Source organism: Chenopodium quinoa, unplaced genomic scaffold (genome assembly GCF_001683475.1).
Source record: "Chenopodium quinoa cultivar QQ74 unplaced genomic scaffold, ASM168347v1, whole genome shotgun sequence".
Lineage (NCBI taxonomy): Eukaryota > Viridiplantae > Streptophyta > Magnoliopsida > Caryophyllales > Amaranthaceae > Chenopodium > Chenopodium quinoa.
Window position 1 is genome coordinate 1,312,137 of NW_018742974.1, and position 9,812 is coordinate 1,321,948.

Sequence of the window (9,812 nt, forward strand, 5' to 3'; positions counted from 1 at the left end):
GCTTGGAGAGGCCTCGGAGAGGGCATCACCTCTCGCCAGGTTGCCGCGGGCGCGGGCGCAGGCTCGATTGCACCAAATTAGCCAAATTCGACCAGGAACTCTCCGCTGTCTGGCTGCGGGCTCCCCGTGGGTGCGGGTAGATTGGAGAGAGCGCTCCAAATTAGAGAGACCGCGACCCTCTAAATACTCTTTTGGATCAGGAGATTCACCGCGCCCCGCAGGCGCAGTGGCTTTTGCCGCGGGCGGGGGTGTTGCCCAGACAGCCCGCGGAGTTTGTTATGGGTTCCGTACCCATTTCCCCGCGGGCACGGGATTTCTAAGAGAGGGCGCGGGAATCCTGTTTTCCTTCTTTGCCTATAAATACACTTGTAATTCCTTTTTAAAAACTAAGTTTTAGATAAGCTTCATTAGCTTAGTTTTAGAGAGAAAAGTTAGAGAGAAGTTCTTGGATTTGGATTTGTATTTCAACATTAATTCAATTGTGCTTTGATTTATTCATCTTCAATCATTAATATTAGTGAGAATCTCTTCTTTTAATTCATCTCTTTACTTGTTTTTTTTAGATTCATGTTTGATTGTTTGATTTCCTTGGATTTGAATTTGATATTGTAGTTGATACTGTTTTCTCTTGATTTTGATTTAGAATGATGATCAATGAAATTTCTAGTGAGTTGTTCTTGAGTTACACCATGATTAGTGAGTAGATTAGTTGCTAGGGAGAAGGGGAAGCATGCTTGATAGATAATTTGTGATAGTTGATGATCATTGATTGATTGAATTGTTGCAATTAAATTGGGTGACATAGTTTTGCATGTCATTAATTAGATTAGGAGTGATCAACTTATAAGATTAATCTAGATTGCATTACAATTCTTAATGACATGAACTATTAATTTGAGAATTGTTTTAATTGATTGAGTTTGATTGTGATTTTCCTTGACTAGCCATTTATAGTGACCACTAGCTTGGCCTCTAGGAAATAGCTCTTGAATTCTTTTGATAGCTACTATTGTTTGTCCTTTGCAATGCTTGAATTAATTGAATGAACAATCAATTAGCATGATTATTGAACTTTCATGTGGAACCTATATCCCTAGTGTTTAGTTTCTTGAATTACTTGATTAATCTAGCTTTGTTACCATAGTACCAACCATTTACTCACTACAATCTTCGAAGTAGCTTTACTTAGACTATAGTTAATACCGACTCACTCCTTTGGGTTTGACCCTATACTTGCCTTATAGTTGTATTAGGTTTGTTTAGGTTGTTATAAATTGTGTTTGATCTAGGAATAGACAATTGACGACACGTTTATTCCTCTATCAAAATGGCGCCGTTGCCGGGGAGTGATATTGGTGCTTAGCTTTAGTTGTTGAGTCTATTTCACTTTAATTGAAAAAATACAAAAAGATTTTTTTTTGTTAAGGCTACATTTGTAGCCGTGCTACTAATATTTTCATTGAGTTTTGTATCCATAGAGCTCGTGATCGATCCATTGTGCCTTTTGACCCGAAAATCGAAAGGACTCTCTCAAGGAGAAGAATTGGTAGTCAATCCTTGGATTTTAGTTCCTCAAGCGAGGAAGGATTTGAATAAGAATTAAGCACGGGAGAACAACCAAGAGTTTCTGTGAAAGAATTAGGAATTCTCGGTGCGTACAAGTTTGAGAGTGGAATTGCTCCACCTACAACACCGGTGAATAATTACGAAATTAGGCCGGCTATGATCGCCTTGATCGAGAGGAGACAATATAGCGGAGCTAAGAATGAGAGTCCATTAAACAATCTCAAGGAGTTCGAAAAGTATTGCAATACTATCAAAGTAAACGGAGTTTCTCAAGAGTTCATCCGGCTAAAGTTGTTTCCCTTTTCTCTCATAGGTCGAGCCTTGGAGTGGTTGGATAAGGACGTAAAGCCAAACTCCCTAAGAACATGGGACGAAGTCACCAAGGAATTCTTGTCCCGATTTTACCCACCAAAGAAAATGGCAAAGGCTAGAGCTTTGATTCAAGGGTTCAAGCAAAGACCTAATGAAAGCCTTTACGAAGCATGGGAGAGGTATAAAGAGTACCAAAGGGAGTGTCCCCACCACGGATTTCCAACCTATCAAGTCATTCAAATTTTCTATGGTGGCCTAAGTCCTTAAGGTAAGTCATGCGTAGATGGGGGAGCCGGAGGTCCCATTATGAATAGGACGGAGGAAGAAGTGGTGGAAATTATTGAGGATGTGGTGAAGTACTATAGAGATTGGTAAGATGGTGAGAGGGATTCAACTAGAAAGAGTGGCTCTTTGGTGTACTCTATAGACCATCTAAATGCGATCAACAACCTATCCTCATAAATGACAAACTTGGGAAAAGAAATGACCGCAATCAAGGCCAAATTGGAAAGCTCTTCTTCTTTTCAAGCGTCGAATCTTCCCTCCCGATTTAAGGGGAGAGGTAGTCTTTCTAACTCAACCCCCTTCCTCCTCAAATAATATGCCTAGTGGTTGCTTGTTTTGTGATGCATGTGGATCTATGATCATGACTCTTGTAATTGCCCTCATGCTTCTCCGGAATGTGGTGATGATTTTGATAATAATGAGAGTTAGCATGTGAACTATGTGTCAAATAATAATGTGCAAAGGTTTGATAATCAAAGGGGTCTATGGAATAGGAATTACAAAAAATCAAGGTAATTTTGACAACTATAACCAAGGTGGTGGTTATAGGAACTAAGGGAACCAAGGTTCTCGTGGTAACTATAACAATCAAGGTTATATTAGTCAAAATCAAAACCAAAATTATGGTAATCAAAACCAAAGTTATGGAAATCATAACCAAGTTATTGGAAACCATAATCAAGGTTATGGTCAAAATCAAAATAGGGGTAATTGGAACAATCAAGGTAGGGGCAATTTTCAAAATAATTCTCAAAGAGGTCCCCTACTCGTATTTGTTCCAAAGACTCAAGGTGAAAATTCCTAATTACAACCTTCTTCTTCTTCTAGGACTAATTTGGAGGAAATAATTGAAAATCAAACCAAGTTGTTGAACACATACATGGCCGTTAGTGACAAGAAATTCAATGAGATGATGACCCCTAACAAAATGCTTGAAAACAAAATTTCTCAACTTGCTAATGATTTGATAGACCAAGAAAGCCCTTATTCTTTACCTTCCCAAGGCCTAGATCCCAAGAAACCCGTGAATGCTATTGTTACAAGGAGTGGTAAGGTTCTTGAGGAGAGATTGCCTAGGAAGAGAGAAGACAAGGAGGTCCCCAAGGAAGCTTTGGTTGAGAATGAGGGAGATAGAGAATCTTTAGATGAGGTTGTGGTTGAGACACCTAGAGAGGAGAGAGTAGAGAAAGAGATTGTGAAACCCAAGCTCCCTTATGCCCAAAAATTCATGAGACACAAATTGGATGAGCAATTTGGGAGATTTATTGATATGCTCAAACAACTTCACCTTTCTCTACCTTTCACCGATGTAATCACCCAAATGCCTAACTATGCTAAATTCCTCAAAGACATTTTGAGTGGGAAAAGGACTTGTGATGTTGTGTGTACTATCAACTTGACTGAGAATTGTAGTGCAATCATCATGAACAAAATTTCACCCAATTTGAAAGACCCCGGAAACTTCTCTATCCCTTGTGCTATTAACAAGATGCAAATTGATAATGCCCTATGTGACTTAGGAGCTAGTGTAAGCCTAATGCCATATTCGGTTTATCAAAGACTTGATCTAGGGGAACTCTTACCTTCTAACATTATCTTGAAAATAGCCGATAGGTCAATCAAGTTTCCAAAAGGTAAAGTGGAAGATGTTCCATTGAGGGTTGGGAAGTTTGTGTTCCCGGTGGATTTTGTTGTACTAGAAATGGATGAAGATGCTACTATTCCCATAATTCTAGGTAGACCCTTTCTTGCTACCTCGGGTGCTATGATAGATTTCAAGAGTGCAGAGATTTCGCTTAAGGTAGGGGATGAAGTCATAGAATTCGATTTGAATGAAAGCATGAAATATATATATCCAAGTTCCTCTCTAGAAAATTTCATGATAATTCACTCTCTTGATCATGTTGTGTCTTCCATGCATGAGCACTTGCTCATCTCTAACGATGCTATTGAGAATGTTTTGTTGAACAAAGATAAGCTAGGTGCACCATACAAGGAGATGACATTGTATGAGGAATTGCTTAATGGAAGCATAGAGGAAGTGGATGAACAATTGTGCTTGAAGATCTCAAGCCATGAAGCTTAGCAAGTGGCCGCAACAAAAGAAGGTAAAGGTGTGACTATGGTAGAGCTCAAACCTCTACCATCACACTTTAGGTATGAATTCTTAGGCCTCAATTTCACTTACCCCGTAATTGTTAGTGCATCCTTGAGTGAAATCCTAGCTCAAGCGTTATGTTGCACTACTATAAAAATTGGCAAAGAGACCCGTTCAAATATGTCTAACAGACCGCCTCTGAACGGGTCTCTTTCTTAGAGGTCTGTTTGATAAATAGACCGCCTCTTCAGATGGGGTCTGTTTTAAAAGGCAAAAAGGCATGTTATTAAAGATAAGGGGTCTGTTATGTGTGGTACTAAGTGAATATTTTATTAAGGGAAACAGATATGTTATTTAAAATGTTAGGCCTTTTTAGTTGTATTTAACGGATCTCTTGTGTCTTACAACGGGTCTCTTCGATCCTTTTTGTTTTTAAAAAAAAACCATTATAATATATTTGTTTATTTTTTCTTATTTTAAGATTGAAATATGAATTTTGAAATTTGATTCCAATATAATGGCGAAAAAATGGTAATTTTCGAATTCAAAAAAAAAAATAAAAACAAGTACTTCATAAAATAACTGATATATAATCAAAATCAACTCTTTGAAATTTCAACAATAAAATGTATACACTTATTGCATATAATTTATAGTTATAATTAAAATTTCCTCAACAAAAAAAAGTTATATTTACAATCATTAGTATGGCTTGTGTACTGCATATTTTCTCTCTGCATTTGAGATGTCCTTGAATCAGATCTGAAATTATAAAAACCAAAGAATCAATTATAATAACAACACAAAGTAAAAAAAAAAAATTAAACAAAATATATAATTAAACACAAATTAAGAAGAAAAGAAAGTTATTAAAAAGGGAAATGCATTGTCTAGATTAAGAGACGAAAATCAGGCAAAATATAAGAGAAAAACCGACCTCCTTCTTCTTCTCTTGAACACCGCAATACAAAGATTTTCAATAGTATAAAAACGAAATTAATTTTACCACACCTATTTACACCCTCATAAAATAAATAACAAAATACCAAAGTAATCCATCATCCACCCCAACAAAACTAAACCCACCATTCTTATTGTACATTATAGTGGTCAAATAATATTAAGAACTCCTTACAAAATACCCAATCAAGTTGCATGCAAATAAAATAAAAATAATTATAAAACTTTCAACAATTCAAGATTAACAGTTCAAGTTATTTTATAAATCAAAATACATAAATAACAATGAAGTTAATTTAAAGTAAATCCATCAAGTATTAATTAATTGAATGAACTTACCAACAATTAAAAAAAAAAAAAAATTGGAGTATACTTCTATACTCAATAATAGAAGTAGCACCCTGTTGTATCGTCGTCGTCATCGTTGCAACATTATTTTAGTTTAGATTTTCTTGCATTTAGTCTCTTCAATTTTACATGGAGAGAGTTAAGAGGAGATAAAATGAGGATTAGAAAAGGAATATGAAAGGTGGTTTTGAAAAATTAAAGTAAGGTTGAAGGTATATGTATAAAGAAGAACATACTAGAAGTTCTAGATCTGAGGGAGCCCTTGAGGTAGTACATAAAGAAGGTAAGAGTCCCGTTGAGTTTCATAAAGAAGGTAAGAGTCCCGTTAAGGGACCTATTACTTTAATGACGGGTCTCTTAGCTTTCTTATTTTTATATTGAAAACAAGGTAAGAGACCCGTTATATGTAATATTAGATCTTTTTCATAAAACAGACATGTTTGCTAATGTGACGGGTCTTTAATTAGCGGTCTTTTTTTACCAGTTTTGTAGTTGTGTTGTGTCTTGAGAAAGCACCAAGTTGCTTTGGGCTATACTATTGATGATCTTAAGGGTATAAGACCCGCTTTGTGTACACACCACATAAAGCATGAGAAAGGCACCATTCCTTCTATTGGACGACAAAGAAAGCTACATCCTCAAATGGGAGAGGTGGTGAAAAAAGAGATTACCAAGCATTTGGATGCGGGAATCATATTCCCCATCTCAAGCTCTAGGTGGGTCTCTCCCGTTCATGTCGTTCCTAAGAAGAGGGTATGACCGTAGTCAAGAATGAGAGAGGTGAGCTCATTCCGACTAGGACGGTCATCGGTTGGAGGATGTGTATAGACTATACACGTTTAAATACATCCACCAAGAAGGATCACTTTCACTTCCATTCATTGATCAAATGTTAGAGAGACTAATAAGGCACAAGTTTTATTGCTTCCTTGATGGCTATTTAGGATTTTTCCAAATCCCAATCCACCCCGATGATCAAGAGAAGACAACATTTACATGCCCCTATGGGACCTTTGCTTATAGGGGAATGCCCTTTAGCCTTTGTAATGCCCCCGCAATTTTCCAAAGGTGCATGATGAGCATTTTTGGAGACATGTTGGAGGAAGAAATGGAGGTGTTTATGGATGACTTCTCCGTAGGTGAGGTTTCATTTGAAGAGTGCCTTGTAAACCTTGAGAAATGTTTGGCACGGTGTGTGAAGGTTAATCTTGTCTTGAATTGGGAGAAGTGTCACTTCATGGTGGAGGAGGGAATAGTGCTTGGACACAAAATCTCTCATAAAGGAATAGAGGTGGATAAGACCAAGATCGAGGTTATTGAGAAACTTCCACCTCCGGTGAATGTCAAGGGAGTGAGATTATTTTTAGGACATGCGGGATTCTATAGAAGATTCATCAAGGATTTCTCACTCATTTCCAAGCCCCTTAATGATTTTCTTCAAAAAGATGTTGAGTTTGTTTTTGATGGTAAATGCTTGGAGGCATTTAATAGATTGAATAAGGCCCTAATCTCTACCCCCATTATTCAAGCCCCAAGATGGGATCTACCCTTTAAATTGATGTGTCATGCTAGTGATTGGGCAATTCGAGGTGTATTAAGATAACGTGTGGACAAAAATCTTCATGTGATTTACTATATGTCCAAGACACTAAATGGAGCCCAAAAGAACTACACAACAACGGAAAAATAATTTTTGGCCATTGTTCACTCTTTTAAGAAATTCCGGTGTTATTTGTTGGGTTTCAAGACCATTGTCTTCACGAATCATGCGGCTCTCAAGTATCTCTTTGCCAAGAAGGATTCCAAGCCAAGGTTGATTCGTTGGGTGCTTGAACTACAAACTTTTAAAATAGAGAATAGGGATAAGAAGGGTTCGGAAAATGTTGTGGCGGACCATCTTTCTCGCCTTGAGGGTGATCAAATTGTTGATGATGGTTTACCAATTGAAGATAGAATGCTTGATGATGTCTTGTATGCCATTAAGGTTAAGGAGCTACCATGGTATGCCGACTTGGTGAACTTTCTAGCATGTGGGGAGTTTCCACCTTCTTTCTCCAAGAACCAACGAAAGAAACTCAAGAGAGAGGCAAGACATTACTTGTGGGATGATCCTATCTTGTATAAACGAGGGGTTAATGGATTGCTTAGGCGTTGTGTTCCGAATGAAAATATGCCTAGTGTTCTAAAGATGTGCCATTCAGACCCTAGTGGTGGCCATATGGGTGTTTCCAAAACCTCTACTAAGGTTCTTCAATGTGGTTTTTAGTGGCCACATCTCTTCAAGGATTCATGGGGCTTTGTCAAGTCATGTGACCAATGTCAAAGAGTTAGGAATATCTCCAAGTGGAATGAGATGCCTCAACAACCTATTCTTGAGTTGGAGGTGTTCGATGTATGGGGGATTAACTTCATGGGACAATTTCCATCTTCATATGGGAATCAATTCATACTTGTGGTTGTGGACTATGTTTATAAGTGGGTTGAGGCCATTGCTTCCCCATCAAATGACCACAAAGTAGTGTTGAAGTTGTTCAAAAAAATCATCTTCCCAAGGTTTGGTGTGCCTAAGGCTGTGATAAGCGATAATAGTTCTCATTTTGTTTACAATGCCTTCCAAAAGATGTTGAGGAAACATGGGTATCATCAACGGTTCGGCCTTCCATATCATCCGCAAAGGAGTGGCCAAGTCGAGGTCTTCAATCGTCAAAAAAAGCTTATTCTTGAGAAGACGGTTGAAAGGAATAGAAAGGATTGGTCGGACATGTTGGATGATGCTCTTTGGGCCTATAGAACGGCTTTCAAGACACCTATTGACACCACTCCATATCGCCTTGTCTATGGAAAACCATGCCATCTTTCGGTGGAGCTTCAACACCGTGCTTTGTGGGAAATCAAGAAGATAAACTTTGATTTGGAAAGTGCGGCGGAGAAAAGGTGGTTGGATCTTCATGAGCTAGAGGAGCTTAGACATGATGCTTCTGATTGTTCTAGCACCTAAAATGCTCTTTCCAAGGAAGCTCATGATAAGCTTATTGAGAAAAAAAAGTTTTTTGTTGGTGACAAAGTCCTCCTCTACAATTCAAGAATGAAGTTGTTTCCCGGAAAGCTCATGTCAAGATGGAGTGGCCCTTACTTGGTGAAAGATGTTTTTGCTAATGGTGTCGTGGAGATTTCTCCTTTGGATTCCTCATCTTCTTTTAAGGTTAATGGTCATCAGCTCAAGAGATACTATGATGGAGTATTTGTTGGTCTTATTCATAAAAGGATCCCTAGAAATGGCGCGGACTTGGAGAGGCCTCGGGTGCCCTTGCTATAAAAAAAAGGGAAAATCCGATCAGGAACTTCCCGCGGTCTCTCCGCTGTCTCCCCGCGGGTGTCTTAGAGAGGCCGCGGGGAGTATTGGAGAGGGCGCGGCGTATTATGTCAAAAGGGATAAGGAGCTCTTCGCGGTTACCCCACGGGCGCGGCAACTTTGGAGAGGGTGTGGCCCTTCTGGAGAGGGCGCGACATCAGTTAAAGGTAAAATCGAAGGATTTTTCCAGTAAGGTCCCACGGTCTCTCCGCGGTCTTAACGCGGGCGCGGGCAATTCGCCGCGGGCGCGGGGAAGGCGAGAGAGGGCGCGGCTTGCTGGGTTACAAGGGGGCCAATTTTACTCCTCTCTCTCTCTCCTCTCTTATTTTTCAATCCCCCCTTATTTTACCCTTTTTCTCTCTTCCTCCTCTCCAACCCTAACCCCTAAATCATATTTCTCACACAAATTCACTCAAATTCATCCTTGTTTTCACTCAATTTTCCATCTGAATTTCCTTCACACTCCATTTTCATCAATATTAGTCTATTTTCTCGTAGTTTTTCGGAAAATTCGAGTCCTTGACGGGATTTTGAGCTTTGTTTGAGTCTTAAATCTTGGTATATTTCTAACCTTTGTTTTATTTTTGTCAATTTCAATTGATTATTATACATTGGTTTTGGTTTGCCTTGATTAAGCATGACTATGATGTTTTTGGTAGTTTGTATGGTGATTTTGAAATTATTTTGAGTGATTTGTGTTTATTTTTGTGATGGATTGTTAATGTTGTTGGTTTTTTTTTGGATTTTTGGTTGTTTTGTTGCTTGTAACAGGTACTTTGTAGTTTGTGGTGGTTTTGGGTGGTACTGTGAAGGTGGTTTGAAAAATTGGTGGTAGTGTTGGTGTTTATTTTGGGTGATTGTGTAGTTTCTTGTGTTGGTTGAGCTTGTGAC